Raw genomic sequence first — 17,620 nt, 5'->3', positions numbered from 1 at the left:
CCATGAGGAACTTAGTCATCGCATACTATGAGGACGAGACAGGAGTGTGATGCATCGTTCAGTAATAGAAGAGCTCCCAGTGGCTGGTGTAGTGCAGAGGAGGAGGAGGTAGGGCAGGGACAGTGGTCAGGAAGGACCCCACGAGGAGGTGATGCATCTGCTTAAATTCTTTTAGAGAACGTCCCAGAAGCCCTGCCCCAGGGGAATGCTCAGGGTGGTGCAAACACAGACCATCCTCGGGGTGCGAGGCGTGACTGTGTAGTTCCCACCCCAAGAGTGTAAGCTCAGGTCAGCCAGGAAAGGAGATATGTTGAATTGGCCCCACACAGGCCCATCAGCTTATTGATGGGGTTTTGATGATCGTCTTCGCAGTTGAAATACTTGACCTTTCCTGTTTTACTCAAGAATTGAAGAAAATATGTAAATGTTCTTCAGTTTCATCTTCTCCATTTTTTTTTTTCTGTACATAGATGTGAGGGTGAATGAAACTGAAATGGGGGAAAATTGAATGACTTGCCTTTCTTTGGTGGAAATACGAACAGTTTGGAAAGCTACCAGAGTGTTGTGTAAGTGTGTTCAGTGGCTGAAGCAGACCAGCTCAGGTTACACTGCATCTCCCGTGTTGGGGGTGGGGACAGCGAGTGACACAGCATACAACGGACACTTACATAACCATGACTCCAGGGGATAGGATTAAGCTGTGAATGGACCTCCCAAACTCCGGAATATGATATTAGAACACAGCCTTTGAATTTTTCTCTCAAGCTTGACTTGAAAGTGAGCTTCAGAAACCTATCAAACTAGACTTTCCATTACTCTTGGACCTTCTTTCCCCTTCCCTTCTGTTATTAAGTTTGTGAACTTTGATCATTTTAGAATTAAAAGGCAGCGCGGAAATCTCTGAGTGCAGCTGTCTCTAGGTAAGTCATGTAACTTGTCTGGTGCTGGGTTTCCTCCCCGTCCCCAGCAGAGCAGAGTTGAAACCTGGGTCTCCAGATGCCTCTGTCCTTAGCACGCAGGCGGTTTCCAGAGGCTCAGTGTCCGACTCCCTCTCCTGGCAGATTAACCTCATTGCAGGTTCTTCAGCTCTCCTTTGCCTCCTGACGGAATTTCCAGAGTTAGTAGATAAAGGAGGATTTTTGTTTGGCTCGTGGGGCGAAGTGCACCTCGAGGGGACCAGGTGCAGCATGGGATGTGATTTGCCGGGGAAGACACGATGCCCTCCTGGAGGGTGCCAGGCGTGCCGAGCTTGCGGGAGCCGATCTTATCAGAGGAGGCTTCTCTTCACAGGTGGCAGGGTACTCTTACTTTGGCAAAGTTACAGCCACTGTGGCTTTCCTTTCACTTTGGATCCTTGCCCTTTCACTTAGGGAGTTTGGATTTGAAATCAAAATAGTCAAACCACAAAAGGGTGGGGTTGGAAATGGGTTTTACTTAGCAACCTCCAGTTCTAACTGAGGATACTGAGGTCTGGAAAGGGGTTAAATGCTAGTGCAAGGTCATCCAGCTGGGACGGAATCCATGTGTTAATTTCCCAGTCTCTCTGTTGATACTTTTATTTTTTTAAGTCATAACATTTTTTATAGCAGTAAATAACAACAATAAAACAAAAATGAGTAAACTAAGCCTTAAAAGAATCAGAGAATTATGAAGAACATTATTGCTTTCATTTGAACATGGTTTATACCATGCTTATTTTTGGGAATTGCTTATTTTAAGGAGTCTCTTGTTTCTGTAAATTGCTTAAGCTTTTTTTAGGTTATAAGGGAGAAGGCGGAGTTTAGACATTACTAAAATACCTCCTATAATAAAAACTTTATATCATGGAGAATTTCAAATGTGCACAGAAGTAGAATACTGCTGTCTTCTAACCGAACAAGTTGTCAACTCATCAGTCGTAGCTCACATAACTTTAAGCGTGCTGTAGTCAGACTTGTGTATTTTTTACACCTATTTTGCCCTTGCCAGTAAAATGTCTTTTTGCTTTTAAGAAAATATGGTACTTTTATTTATTATTCATAGAATTATGCTCTTGTGGTGTGAAGTATTTCTATCTCAAGTACTTATCCTAAAAATGTTTAGAGAGAGCATGCTTGCCAATGGGGAGGGGGCAGAGAGAGGGGGAGACAGAGAATCCAAAGCAGGCTCCGTGCTGTCCCCAACATGGAGACAGACCCCAACATGGGGCTCAAGCCCACAAACTGTGAGATCATGACCTGAGCTGAAGTCATTTGCTCAATAGACTGAGCCACCCAGGCACCGTATCCTAAAAATTTCTTTGAGTTGACTTGGTCGAGATGATTCTAAAGCAGAGTTTTTATCTTTGTTACCACATTAAGAAGAGCTAACTTCTGTGACAGACCCCATTAATTTTAGTAATTAGGTAAAAGGTTTTTTTAAAAAATATTTATTTTTAAAGACTAAGTTTATCCATTTATTTTGAGAGAGAGAGAGAGAGAGTGTGAGCAGGGGAGTGCAGAAAGAGAGAGAATCCCAAACAGGCTCCACGCCATCAGCCCAGTGTGGGGCTTGAACTCATGAACTGTGAGATCATGACCCGAGTCAAAACCAAGCGTCAGATGCCCAACTGACCGAGCCACCTGGGCGCCCCAATGTTTATTTTTGAGAAAGAGAGAGAGGGGAGGGGGGAGTAAGGGGGAGAGAGAGAAAGAGAGAAAATATGAGTGGGGGAAGGGCAGAGAGAGAGAGGGACAGAGGATCTGAAGCGGGCTCTGCTGGCGGCCAGAGGGCCTGAGGTGGGGCTCGAAGTCGAAAACCACAAGATCATGACCTGAAGTCGCACACTCAACCAACTGAGCCACACAGGTGCTCCGAAACAGGTAGAAGTTCATTTTCAGTTATGGGAAAGTCCAGGGTGGGTTTTTACTGATGGGCGAACGGGAGAAGTGATTCAGAGATCCAGGCTTCTGTGTTGTGACCCCACGATCCTCGGGCCATGCTTTTGTGGTTGCCCAGTTCGCCTCCATCAGGCCATCAGAGGGCCAGGATGGGGGACTGCATAGGGGAAGATAGTAGGGGCTAGGCCTAGGAGAGACCGATGGGCCACGTGTCTTCACAGCCCATTGGCTAGAACTCAGTCATGTGACCATGCTAGCTGCAAAGGGAGCTGGGAAATGTGGTCTGTGACTCCAGGAAGACAAATCAGCTTGGTGAACACCTAGCCACCGTGTGGGTGTGCATATGCACCTCTCATGCTGGCCCTGTGTGCTGCATTTATGTTCCTGTGTGGAAGCAGCACAGCAGAGTGTTTTCTTTGTGGTTCAAGCCATTTTACTGTGGCCTTAAAAATCATTAGTGTTTTTTCCTTCTCAAGAAATTACATGTATTCATTAAATAAAATTTGAGAAACCCAAGGAAACACAGAAAAGATACAAAAACTACCAATAATCCCATCACCTGGAGATGATTATTAATTCTTTGTTACATTTCCTTCCAATTCAAGAGTTTTTTTGTTTTTTTTTTTAAGTTTATTTATTTATTTTGAGAGAGGGAGGGAGGGAGGGAGGGAGAGAATTCCAAGCAGGCTTCATGCTCTCAGTACAGAGCCCAGTGTGGGGCTTTATCTCATGAATGGTGAGATCATGACCTGAGCTGAAATCAAGAGTCTAATGCTTTACTGACTCAGGCACCCAGGTGCGCCGAATTCAAGAGTTTTTAGCTGCTTAGAAATAACAGTTTATTTTTTTAACATTTTTGAGAGAGACAGAGCATGAGTGGGGAGGGGCAGAGAGTGAGGGAGACACAGAATCTGAAGCAAACTCTAGGCTCTGAGCTGTCAGCACTCAGGCTCAAACTCCTGAAATGTGAGATCATGACTGAAGCCGAAGTCAGATGCTCTACCAACTGAGCCACCCAGGCACCCCTAAATTTTTATTCTTTTTTTTTTTTTTTTTTAATGTTTTATTTATTTTTGAGAAAGACAAAGTGCAAGCTGGGGTGGGGGGAGAGAGAGACACAGAATCGGAAGCAGGCTCCAGGCTCTGAGCTGTTAGCACAGAGCCTGATGCAGGGCTGGAACACACAAGTGGTGAGATCATGACCTGAGCTGAAGTCGGACGCTTAACCGACTGGGTCACCCAGCCTTTTTTTTTTTTTTTTTTTTAAATACTAATTCTTACTTTGTGCTGACTTGTGAACTCTAAAATTCATCAGAGGGCGAAGCTACAACAGTTACCAACGGCCTGGCAATTTTGCCTTTTCTTAGCAAAAAATACACCATTGCAGAGCTGTGGTGAGGCTTTATTTACACTTTTGGCATTTCAAAATGAACTTCTAGGGGCGCCTGGGTGGCTCAGTCAGTTGAGTGTCCAACTTCAGCTCAGGTCATGATCTCATGGATAGTTAGTTCGAGCCCCGCATTGGGTTCTGTGCTGACAGCTCAGAGCCTGGAGCCTGCTTCGGATTCTGACTCCCTCTCTCTCTGCCCCTCCCCCTCTCATGCTCGGTCTGTGTCTCTCAAAAATAAATAAACGTTAAAAAAAAAAAAAAACCCAAAATGAACTTCTAGTTTGTACATCATAATATCCTCTTAGTGAATAGAGTAAAAATTGGGGCTGGTGAAGTTAGATTGTCAAGGCAGAAATAACATTTTAAGTTTATGATTTGCTTCCTACTCAGTTTTTAGAATTCTTTTTTTTTTTTAAATTTTTTTTTCAACGTTTTTATTTATTTTTGGGACAGAGAGAGACAGAGCATGAACGGGGGAGGGGCAGAGAGAGAGGGAGACACAGAATCGGAAACAGTCTCCAGGCTCTGAGCCATCCGCCCAGAGCCCGACGCGGGGCTCGAACTCACGGACTGCGAGATCGTGACCTGGCTGAAGTCGGACGCTTAACCGACTGCGCCACCCAGGCGCCCCAGTTTTTAGAATTCTTAAGAACTGCTTAATTTTGCAGGAGAGAATACTAAGAAAAGGTGTTTGAAAATGAGCCAAAATTAAAACTTACCAGCTTGAAGTATGTATGAATGTGTTTCTGGTGCTGAGCTGAGAACTTGGGTGGATGTGCTTTTCTCTGCGTGCCTGCACTGTTTATCCTGGTCAGCAGTGCAGAAAGGTGTTACTCATCTGAGGTGGGAGAGCCCTCTGCATTTCTTGTCATCAGCTCCAGATTCAGGGATCTAGAACCTTCAGGGTTTTCTTTAAGGTGGTGAGGTTGCATCCTAGAGGTAGACCTACATCAGAATTCCTCTTTGTGATATCATCCTCATGACCTCACAGGCAGGGTTGCTCAAAATGTTTGTGCAACTTTTGGCAGGATATGAGCTGAGACCTGGCCCGATTCTACAGACACCATGAGGTACCAGATTGTCTCATATTGGTAGATGGTACTGACTTTCCTGCGACTTCTGTAGATTAAAAAAATAAAGACATTAGTGGTAGGCCCTCTATATTTTACTGAAGCTATATAATGGTAAGAAAATCGTTGTTTTAAAATATCCTCTGGCAGGACATTTAAAAACAGAAAACTCAGTAGTAGAGCAGAAGGATTTTACTGTGAATGGGTATGTGGTTAATCAGTGGCTCTATTTGCTATGTAATTTATCAGTTTTTCTGTTTCCTGCAAATAGTCCTGACATTTTTGTTGTTTGAAAACTTGCCCTGATGCTGAAGATGGAAACAATTTGAAATAATTAGACTTGGTGATAGACTTTGTACACATTATGACCCAGAGGCTTGCTTGAATTCAGACGCATCACAACAGAGAAGTTGTCATCATTTGTTTTTGAATATATTGTTTTGCTCTTTGTACTGGTTTTAGTTGGAGTTGGAAGAGAAAGCGTTGCTTCACACAAATGCCCAGAAGTATAGTCTCTGATGGTTAACACATAGAATTTTCTTTTTTTTTTTTTTTTTTAATTTTTAAACATTTACATTCAAATTAGCATATAGTGCAATAATAATTTCAGGAGTAGGTTCCTTAATGCCACTTACCCATTTAGCCCATCCTCTGTCCCATACTCCCTCCAGTAACCCTCTGTTCTCCATATTTATGAGTCTCTTATGTTTTGTCCCCCTCCGTTTTTATATTATTTTTGCTTCCCTTCCCTTATGTTCATTTGTTTTTTATCTTAAAGTCCTGATATGAGTGAAGTCATATGATATTTGTCTTTCTCTGACTAATTTCACTTAGCATATTACCCTCCAGTTCCATCCACATAGTTGCAAATGGCAAGATTTCATTCTTTTTGATTGCCGAATAGTATTCCGTTGTATATATGCACCACATCTTCTTTATCCATTCATCCATCGATGGACATTTGGGCTCTTTCCATACTTTGGCTATTGTCGATAGTACTGCTATAAACATTGGGGTGCATGTGTCCCTTCGAAACAGCACACCTGTACCACTTGGATAAATACCTAGTAGTGCAATTGCTGGGTCATAGGGCAGTTCTATTTTTGTTTTTTTTGAGGAATCTCCATACTGTTTTCTAGAGTGGCTGCACCAGCTTGCATTCCCAACACACACATAGAATTTTCTTAAGGATTGTCCTCCTTTAAACAAAAACTTCAAAAACCCGTTCTTCCTATATAGTAGTTGATAAATTAACCCTCCCATCTTTTTTAAAGTAGGTATTGGGACTCTTCTAACTTTGATTCTGTAAGCCATGTTGAGAGATTATTAGGCGATCAAAAAAATTTTTGTTACTGCTTTGTCCTCTTGCAAAGCATGTCGGTATTAGACTCAACATCACATTTTTTGAAGTAGATTTCTAAAGTGTTGTCCTATGTATTTCCCTCTGTAACAGCCATATGTCCCAATTTTCTTAAACATGCAGGACTTACAGTCTTAAAACATTGACTTTCTTTGAGACTAGGAGCCCTTTATGGGTCCTCTAGGTGTGTTCCCTTTCAAATGTCTCTCTTTAACTGGGAGGTCTTTGAGATAGCTTCTTAGAAATGAGCCATCCTGTAAACATAGGTTATAGAAACTTGAAACTGCAAATTTGAAGTGAATTTTAGCTACAGCGACATTTAACTGCTTTAGATTAGTTTTCGTTATTACAAATATTTCTGTGTTTTCAAGATATATTCTTATGCAGGGAGAATGGAACTGAATATTTGATTAAAAAACTTTTTTAAAATTTATTTTTGAGAGAGAGAGAACGAATGGGGGAGGGGCAGAGAGAGAGGGAGACATAGGATTCAAAGCAGGTTCTGCACTGAGAGCAGAGACCCTGACATGGCGCTCAAACCCAAGAACCATGAGATCATGACCTGAGCTGAAGTCAGATGCTTAACTGACCAAGCCACCCGGCACCCTGAATCTTTTTCGAATTCCTATTCCCTCTGCAAGATCTCTTCCGTGGAAGGGTTATTCAGGTGGGGTCTGAATGGTAGTGGGTCAGTCATAGCAGAGGGGGAGTGATCCCGGAGGTATCTTACAATGACAGTTTGGTAGTTTCCTGGGGCACTTGAAACAGTACTTGCTCATTGTGCTTTGCATAGTGTTAGATGGCTCTGGCTTCACTTCCAGCCTTGGAATTGATTAGTCATGTTTTTATTTTGATTTTTCTTCTTTCCAAGGTCTTGGTAATTAACCCATTGGTTTTTTTCCTAAAAGCAATTTTTATCTTTATCTGGATGTTTTTATTAGACAGAGATAGCTTATTAAAAGGAGTAACTGCAGGGGCACCTGGGTGGCTCAGTCAGCTGAGCATCTGATTTCTTCAGGTCATGATCTCATGGTTTGTGAATTCTAGCCCCGAATCCAGCTCATTGCTGTCAGCGCAGAGCCTACTTGGAATCTTCTGTCCCCCTTTCTCTCTGGCCCTCCCCCAGTAGCATGTGTATTGTCTCTCTCAAAAATAAATAAACATTAAAAAAATGCTCTCTGTTTAAAAAAAAGTACAGTAAGCTTATTGTTCTATATTTTGAGAAGGGTGTTGTCTTGAACTGTAACCACCATTTCTGGAAATCTGTTCAGAATGAAAGACTGACATTTATGTAATTTCCTGTTAAAATACTGTGTTGTAGCAAGAGAAATTCTATCTGATAGGGAAGTGGGGTGCTTGGATTCTTAGAAATAATAGCTGTTTCAGTGCTTACTATGTACTGGCATTATCCTAATCGCTTGGAACTTCCATAGGTGCTGATCTTTTCCATTATCTAACATCTAACACACTAAACAAATGTGTACCAAATCTTGATTTCCCAGAGGGTAGACCACATTTTTTTGTTGGGTGGAGGAGAGTATTTCTACTTTCTGGAATACTAACTTGGAGTAAAGCTGACATTCTCAAAACATGCAAAACACACTCCTTTTTGGGAAATACAAAAGAGGATAAGTCTTCTAAGGTTATTTGTTTCCCTGAAATAAATATTTAAAATTTTTAAATTTTAAATTTTGTTATTTTTAAATTTGTTATTTTTAAATTTGTTATTTTATTTTTATTTTTTTTAATTTTTTTTTTCAACGTTTATTTATTTTTGGGACAGAGAGAGACAGAGCATGAACGGGGGAGGGGCAGAGAGAGAGGGAGACACAGAATCGGAAACAGGCTCCAGGCTCCGAGCCATCAAGCCCAGAGCCCGACGCGGGGCTCGAACTCACGGACCGCGAGATGGTGACCTGGCTGAAGTCGGACGCTTAACCGACTGCGCCACCCAGGCGCCCCTAAATTTGTTATTTTAAAATTTGTTATTTAGGTCAGATCTCAGAGTTAAATCACGAACTAGGATATTAATCTACTTCAAAATTGTTGCTTGAGGCCTGACTTTTTTTTTTTTTTTTTTGTCTCTCAAAATAAACCTGTAGGTTACACAGGGAAAAGAACAAAGCCCTGTTCCTCTCGTGTTGATGTTTAGCAACAAAGCTTCCAGTTAAGTGAAATGTAAACCTTTTAATGAGAAGAGAACCAGAAGAATTGGTGCCCCCGAAACATCTATGTGTCCTGGATCCCTCCCTGCATCTCCCATTTGAGAATGTACTAGCAACATAGTAGCTATCTTTGTTCAGAAGTGAGTTTTAGCGATAAGTATTTTACAAATGGTTCTTCGCTTGAAAAAATACTGGAACTATGGCATTAGTCAATGATGTAAATATAGGATTCTGGGGGTTAGTGTATAGTCTGTTGCAGTATTATGGTTTGGAAATTGAGATTATAAGTAATGTGACTGGCTTTAAAAATGGGGCACCTGGGTGCCTCAGTTGAACATCCAACTCTTTTTTTTATTTATAAATTCAGGTGATTTGGATCAGTTTTAGGTCTCCCATCCCTACTTTAAAAAAAAAAAACTAGTTTTAAATTTATATCCAAGTTAGTTAGCATATAGTGCAACAATGTTTTTAGGAGTAGATTCCTTAATGTCCCTTACCCATTTAGCCCACCCCCCCATAACCCCCCCAGTAACCCTCTGTTTGTTTTCTATATTTAAGAGTGTCTTATGTTTTGTCCCCCTCCCTGTTTTTATATTATTTTTGCTTCTCTTCCCTATGTTCATTTGTTTTTTTACCTTCAAGTCCTCATATGAGTGAAGTCATTTGATATTTGTCTTTCTCTGACTAATTTCACTTAGCATAATACCCTCCAGTTCCATCCACATAGTTGCAAATGGCAAGATTTCATTCTTTTTGATTGCCTAGTAATACTCCATTATATATATTATGTGTTGTGTATATATCTTTATCCATTCATCCATCGATGGACATTTGGGCTCTTTCCATACTTGGACTATTGTTTGTTTTTTTTTTTTTTTTAATTTTTTTTTTTCAACGTTTATTTATTTTTGGGACAGAGAGAGACAGAGCATGAACGGGCGAGGGGCAGAGAGAGAGGGAGACACAGAATCGGAAACAGGCTCCAGGCTCCGAGCCATCAGCCCAGAGCCCGACGCGGGGCTCGAACTCACGGACCGTGAGATCGTGACCTGGTTGAAGTCGGACGCTTAACCGACTGCGCCACCCAGGCGCCCCATCCATACTTGGACTATTGTTGATAGCGCTGCTATAAACATTGAGGTGCATGCGCCCCTTCGAAACAGCATACTTGTATCCCTTGGGTAAATACCTAGTAGTGCACTTGCTGGGTCATAGGGCAGTTCTATTTTTAGTTTTTTGAGGAACCTCCACACTGTTTTCCAGAGTGGCTGCACCAGTTTGCCTTCCTACCAGCAGTGCAAAAGAGTTCCTCTTTCTCTGCATCCTCACCAACATCTGTTGTTGCCTGAGTTGTTAATGTTAGCCATTTTGACAGGTGTGAGGTGGTATCTCATTGTGGTTTTGGTGCGTGTTTCTCTGATGATGGATGTTGAGCATTTTTTCATGTGTCAGTTGGCCATCTGGATGTCTTCCTTGGAGGAATGTCTATTCATGACTTTTGCCCATTTCTTCACTGGATTGATTATTTGTTTTTTGGGGGTTGAGTTTGAGAAGTTCTGTATAGAGTTTGGTTACTAATCCTTTATTAGTCATTCGCAAATATCTTCTCCCATTCTGCTGGTTGCCTTTTAGTTTTGCTGATTGTTTCCTTTCTGTGAAGAAGCTTTTTATTTTGATGAGGTCCCATAGTTCAGTTTTGCTTTTGTTTCCCTTGCCTCTGGAGACATGTTGAGGAAGAAGTTGCTGCGGCTGAGGTTAAACAGCTTTTTGCCTGCTTTCTCCTTGAGGATTTTGATGGCTTCCTGTCTTATGTTTAGGTCTTTCATCCATTTTGAGTTTATTTTTGTGTAAGGTGTAAGAAAGTGGTCCAGGTTCATTTTTCTGCATGTCGCTGTCCTGTTTTCCCAACACCATTTGCTGAAGAGACTGTCTTTATTCCATTGGATATTCTTTCCTGCTTTGTCAAAGATTAGTTGGCCATATGTTTGTGGGTCCATTTCTGGGTGAGCATCCAACTCTTGTTTTTGGCTCAGGTCATGATCTCATGGTTTGTGGGATTGAGCCCTGTTTTGGGCCCTATACCGACAGTGTGGAGCCTGCCTGGGGTTCTCCCTCTCCCTCTCTCTCTGTAAGTAAATAAATATTTTAAAAAATGAAAAAAGGGGCCCCTGTCTGGTTCAGTCGGTGGAGAATGTGGCTCTTGATCTCAGGGTCATGAGTTTGAGCCCCATGTTGAGTGTAGAGATTACTTAAATAAATAAATAAATGAAAAAAGTACACCAGAACTTAGGTTTTGTCATCTAGGGAAGTGTTGTTCATTTATTACAGTGATAGAGCCATTAATAATTCTGGGAACTCTTGGAATTGTCTGTGTGCCTTGGATACATTTTTGCTATGTTAAGTAGTTGCACATCTTATTTTATTTTTTTGCACATCATATTTTAAAGTTTTGTTTTTTTTTTTTAATTCAAATTTTGGAAACAGCCAGTAGTGTTTTAGAGTCAAGTCCAATGAAGAGCTTTGAGAGATTGAGTGGTAATTACCACTTTGGGTCATCAATAAAGTACAACTTAACAAACTGTCTCTGAAGTTAATTCTAAAAGAGGAGTCAAGGATACTTTTGACCAAAGCAGTATTATTGAGATAACCTTAAAATTTACTCAAGTGATTACATTTGACATGGAGATCCTTCCTGGATGGAGGAGGTTCTAGAACAGTGCTGTTCAATAGAACTTTCTGGCATGGTAGAAATTGTTGTATATGTTGCGCTGTGGTTATTGAGCACTTGAAATGTGGCTGATGCGACTGAGGAGCTGAATTTTTATTTCATTTTGTAAGAATTTAAAGTTTAAACAGCACATGTGGCTAGTGACTACCATCCTGGGTAGCGCAGATCTAGAACATTTAGCTTTCAGTGTGCCTTACAGACCAACATGAACAGTTGATGGTAAGACACTCTAAAAATCTTAAAACAGTTATTTTACCAGCAAAAATGAGTTGATTCTGGAATAGCAGAGAATTGCAATTCAAGATAAGCAGGCGGTAGCAAAAACCATAGGCCAGTCCAACAAAGTAAGCACGTTATTCTATGGAGAAGGTGGAAGTTGGGAAGGGTAAGTTTTTGAGAAGAGTCCATCAGAGAAAGACAAGAGTTCAGGGTCATGACTGTTCCTCATTGGCTGAGTGAGGTAGTCAGTTTCTTGGAGGAGATGCTGTATACATCTTATGCTGTTGGGGCCTGTAATTGAGGATTCTTTCCTGTTGACAATTGTGTTGGGATTGGTCATTGACAATTCGTGACTGATACTGCTTGAGAACTCCCCCTCCTGGCCTCCTGACTCCATGTTAGTGAGGTTTCCCTTTATTCATGTTCACATTATCAAGGCAAAGTAGTTCGTGGGATTTCTGGTCTGCCCTACCATACGTGCAGAGTAGTAGAGAGGCCAGAGTTGTCATGTATGTTCAGTGGTATCTAATTTTTATAGCCCCTGCAAATTTATCCTTGCTAAGGTGTTATGTATGTGAAGGATTTGAGATGAGAACCTTCCTCTGTATTTCCATTTTGATCACTGACTTCAGATGCTCATGGCTCCTCTTCCTGAAATTTAAGACCTGCCCCCGGCAGCCCCCATCTGTTACTTGTACCCACGGTTTGAGTGAGTGAAGACTTGGCATGCCACGAGAAAAAGCCTGCCAACCCTTGGTTTAAATCTTTGCTTGACAATGATAGCCAGGTTAAGATCACTGAAATGAACAACTGAAATAAATTTAGGGTTTAAAGAGGAAACTCCAGACATCTTTCATTTCCTACCACTAGAATCTTGAAGTAAAAGCTGATCACAGTAAATTTTTTTGATTGAATTCTAAAGCTCTTGTCTAACTTGATTTATTGCAAGAATCTTCTGATGTTAGCCAAACCAAGCTGCTCAGTGTTTTACCCACATGCTTTATACCTTTCCTCCTCCTTCCTCTCCTCCTCTTTCCTCTCCTCCTCTGAAGTCTTTTCTCTGGGACTTCTTAATATCCTGACTGCTGACACCTGTACAAGGCTGTTACTTTCCTTTCAGCCCTTGCTGAAATCCTTCCTTGCCATGAAGCGTTTTCTTTCTGCCTTAATCCACTCCATCCTTCCATCTTCTAAAAACACTCCCAGGATCATTGCATGGTTTGGTATTTCTTGTAAGTTACATTGTAATCTTAGTTATTTTTCGTATATGTGGGTCTTTTCTTCCCAACTACATTATAAACTCCTTGAGTTTAGGTCTGTGCCATGTATTTTTCTGTCACCTGTAGCAAGCACCAAGTATAATCTTTTAAAATACTGATACACTCTGGTGTGCGTGTAGAATTATTGAAACAATTAAGACTATTTTCCTCATTCATTTTCTTTTTTTTTCTTTTTAAAAAATTTTTTTAATGTTTATTTTTGAGAGAGACAGAGACAGAATGCAAGTGGGTCAGGGGCAGAGAGAGAGGGAGACACAGAATCACACAGAATCCGAAGCAGGCTTCAGGCTCTGAGCCGTCAGCACAGAGCCTGATGTGGGGCTCGAATCCACAGAACTGTGAGATCACGACCTGAGCCAAAGTCAGGCGCTTAACCGACTGAGCCACCCAGGCACCCCCCTCATTCATTTTCTTTAGTGAGCATTGTTTATAAAGTACTGTGGGGAATATAACAATGACTAAAAGACAGTCTGGTGGAGCGCATAGACGACACACACAACTTAGTGTGCCAGGTGCTAGGAAGAGGTACAGATTCAGTACTACAGGAAGTTACACATTTTCATTGGTGAGCATTGGAGAAGGGTTTGTGGGGCAGATGAGTGCCTGAATCTGCCCTTGTGTAAGGTTTCAGCACATGGAGGTAACTAGACTTGGAAAGGGTATTCAAGGCTGAGTGAACCACCTGAAACGAAAGCACAGAGGAGTGAAACGCTGAGGCTTCTGTAGTGGTATTTGGGGAATCGGACACGTGGATGGTTCATGTGCATGTAATTGAGAAAATGAACCTCAGGTGACTTTTATCGATTGTTCGGCAGTGAGTGGTTCTTGAATGTAAGCATCAGAATCACCAGAAGGGCTAAAAATACAAGTAGCTGATCCCCCACCCAGAGTTTGTTTCAGTAAGTCTGGGGTGGGGGAGGGCCCTGATAAGTTTCTAGGTGATGCTGATGATGCTGCACATTTTGAGAACTAATTTGGAGTACCATTCCATCTGATAACCAACTTAGAGAAATGCCTGGTTTACATATATAAATACCTCAATATTAATGGATAATTGTGTTCTTTTTGCATTATGTACGTAAAGTCTTCCCACAAATTTTAAGTTCAGTTATATCACTCACCCACCAGCACAGCGCTGTGCCAGTGGTAATACAGTAGTAAATACTGTACTTGCTAACTTGGCATCCGCATCTGTGACTGTCTGAGCCAGAAGCACATGCTTCTGGAAGCCCTTAGGGAATGGGGGTTTTCAACCTTTGCAACTCTAAATACAAAGCACAAATGGATAGAACAGCAGTTCTCAACACTTTTTTCCTTAGGACCCTTTTACATTCTTAAAAATTATTGAGGTGTCCAGAGAGCTTTTTTTAATTTAGGTTTTATCTATTGATGTTTATACCATTTAGAAATTAAAGCTGGAAATATTACTTAATCAGAAATTAGAAATCCACTACACGTTACATAAATTTTTAATGAGTAACTTTCTCTAAAATAAAAACTTGAACGAAGATGGCATTGTTTTTACATTTTTGCAAATCTGTCTTTAATTAGAAGACGGCTTAATAGGAGACAGCTGCCTCCTCATTCGATCTGTAGTCAATCGTTTTGGTTGATGCATATGAAGGAAATTGGCCTCAACGGATGAAGAGGAAGGGAAAGGAGTATTTTTTTTTTTTAATTTTTTTAACGTTTATTTACTTCTGAGAGAGAGAGAGACAGAGCATGAATGGGGTAGGGTCAGAGAGAGAGGGAAACACAGAATCTGAGGCAGGCTCCAGGCTCTGAGCGGTCAGCACAGAGCCTGATGCGGGACTCGAACTCACGGACCGCGAGATCATGACCTGAGCCAAAGTCAGATGCTTAACCGACTGAGCCACCCAGGCGCCCCAAGGAAAGGAGTATTTTTAAGAGCATTTTCAGATAGTTATGGATTTTCTTCTACCAAAATTTGATAGGTTGTAGTTTATTAAAAGTGGAACCTGAAACCATATGAATGAACTTCTGTTACATAACAGTCCATTGGTTTAATTTGTGCTTTGAATGAATATTTTACCCATGAGTGATTTTGTAACATTATGCATTGTCCGTTGAAAAAGATTGATTCACTGAGTTACGGCACATTTCCGTATTCTGGCACATTTCATTATAATATCAAAAAATTACATTTGTTAATCCTGTTGATTTCATCAGAGAATTCTTCAGTATTGGGAAACCGTCAAGCTCACAGTGGAGGATATGTTTTCCAAAATTTGAAGTTTCTCTTGAATACCTAGAATTTATCTTTGTTTTTTTTAAATCTGTGCTTATATTTTATTTAATTTATTTTTGTAATTTTACATCCAAGTTAGTTAGCTTATAGTCCAACAATGATTTTAGAAGCAGATTCCTTAATGCCCCTACCCATTTAGCCTATCCCCCACCCCTCCACAACCCCTCCAGTAATCCTGTTTGTTCTCCATATTTAAGAGTCTCTTATGTTTTGTCCCCCTCCCTGTTTTTATATTATTTTTGCTTCCCTTCCCTTATGTTCATTTGTTTTTTATCTCAAAGTACTCATATGAGTGAAGTCATGATATTTGTCTCTCTAATTTCGTTTAGTGCAATACCCTCTAGTTCCATCCATGTAGTTGCAAATGGCAAGTTTTCCTGCTTTGTCAAAGATTAGTTGGCCATACACTTGTAGGTCCATTTTTGGGTTCTCTATTCTGTTCCATTGATCTGTTCCGTTGATTGTCTGTTTTTGTGCCAGTACCATACTGTCTTGGAGTATGACTTCAAGCTTCTCATACAGCTTGAAGTCTGTAAAATTTATCTTTGTTAACAAAGATAACCCTTCCTTGAAGGGACAGGGTCACATAGTTCATTTTCAAGAGAATGTCTGCCAGATTACCCAAGCCTCAGTAGCCATAGTTTACCAGTCATTTTTTTCAGGTACAATAGGTGTTCCCTAAAGAAGTGGCTAATTGAGCGCGTTTCTTTGTTGTACAAGTTCTTCTTTGAGACGCAGTGGGGCACAGCTGAGGTGCTTCCTGTCTACTTGCCATGTTGCTGCAGAGTATTAAAAAGGCATGTATTTAAGGGTTGGATTTCTTTAAATTTTTAAAAAGAAAATTTTTTTTTTCAACGTTTTTATTTATTTTTGGGACAGAGAGAGACAGAGCATGAATGGGGGAGGGGCAGAGAGAGAGGGAGACACAGAATCGGAAACAGGCTCCAGGCCCTGAGCCATCAGCCCAGAGCCTGATGCGGGGCTCGAACTCCCGGACCGCGAGATCATGACCTGGCTGAAGTTGGACGTTTAACCGACTGCGCCACCCAGGCGCCCCTCTTTAAATTCTTTAAAATTTTAGTTTGTTTATTTTGAGAGAGAGAGTGCACAAGAGCATACTACCTCTTCATTACAGTGGAGGACGGATAATTTCATACTATCCCTTCCTGTGCTTCTGGGTTCACCTCATTTAGACCAATTCTTCACTCCTTCTTTTCTTCCCAAACTCGAACTCACCTTCTGTAATTCGGGATGTAATGATCAGTCTCCTATGTCCCCATCCTCTTCTGTGAATAGCCTCCTTCCCTCCTTGCCTTATCTGACACTTGCCTCTGAAGACTGCCTCCCACCTCCCCTGTAGCCCTCAGGGAGGTAACTCAGGGCCAGGCTGGTGTGATTGTTGGCCTAAACTGCTTCTCAGGCCTTGAGAAGCCCCAGCTCTTCTACCACCTGGTGTACCCCTGCAGCTGACTTGCCCTGACCTCAGTCTCTCTGATTCCTTTTAACTTCTCCACTCCCTTTATCTGTGGACTCCCTGGTCCTTTGTAAAATCGCTTCCACACTCAGGCCACTGTGTTCCATCTCCCTGGTCAAAACCTTGAAGCTTCTCACTCTCACCATCACCTCTTATCTCTCGACTCAAAGGGGAGGGAGCATTAGTATCCCTTGGGAGTGTTAGCAGAACCCGAGGCCCCATCCCAGACCTGCTGAGTCAGAATCTGTAGTTTAACAGGATGTCGTTAAAGCACCTGGTACCCTCGTGATTACCACCCTCCATCCTGTTGAGGTGTTTCATCCCTCACTACTTTTCGCTGTCAGAACTATCCTATCTTCACTTTCCTTCACCCATCTCAGATTCCCTGTCTCATTTTTTTTTTAAGATTTTTTTATTTTAAATTAAAAAATATTTCCATTTTTTTTAAACGTTTATTCGTTTTTGACAGAGACAGAGTACGAGCGGGGAACGGGCATAGAGAGAGGGGAGACACAGAATGTGAAGCAGGCTCCAGGCTCTGAGCTGTCAGCACAGAGCCCGACACGGGGCTCGAACCCTTGAACCATGAGATCATGACCTGAGCTGAAGTCAGAAGCTTAACTGACTGAGCCACCCCCGTGCCCCTAAAGATTTTATTTTTTAAAAGTAATCTCTACACCCAACATATGGCTTGAACTCACAACCCTGAGATCAAGAGTTGCATCCTCTGCTGACTGAACCAGCCAGGCATCCCTCCCTGTCCCTTTTTTTTTTTTTTTTCAACGTTTATTTATTTTTGGGACAGAG

General features: G+C 41.5%; 1 protein-coding gene across 16 annotated transcripts in view; it reads left to right on the top strand.

Annotated features, from left to right (window-relative positions):
• The window catches only part of CLIP1 (CAP-Gly domain containing linker protein 1), a 126,498-nt gene that overhangs the window by 14,801 nt on the left and 94,077 nt on the right, over positions 1-17,620 (top strand). Inside the window, exon 1 of one of the 16 annotated variants that reach the window (XM_040443943.1) lies at positions 534-920. The exons of 14 other annotated variants lie outside the window; for them this stretch is intronic. The gene's annotated coding sequence lies outside the window, so the exon portion shown is untranslated. Of the gene's footprint in view, positions 1-533; positions 921-5,222; positions 5,319-17,620 lie in introns of those variants that run through there. One more of the 16 variants, XM_040443945.1, reaches the window with a different exon arrangement.

The sequence above is a fragment of the Herpailurus yagouaroundi genome, unplaced genomic scaffold (genome assembly GCF_014898765.1).
Source record: "Herpailurus yagouaroundi ecotype Mexico unplaced genomic scaffold, PumYag 191, whole genome shotgun sequence".
Lineage (NCBI taxonomy): Eukaryota > Metazoa > Chordata > Mammalia > Carnivora > Felidae > Herpailurus > Herpailurus yagouaroundi.
Note: the sequence above shows the minus strand (reverse complement) of the source record. Positions and strands in the feature narration are given on the sequence as shown.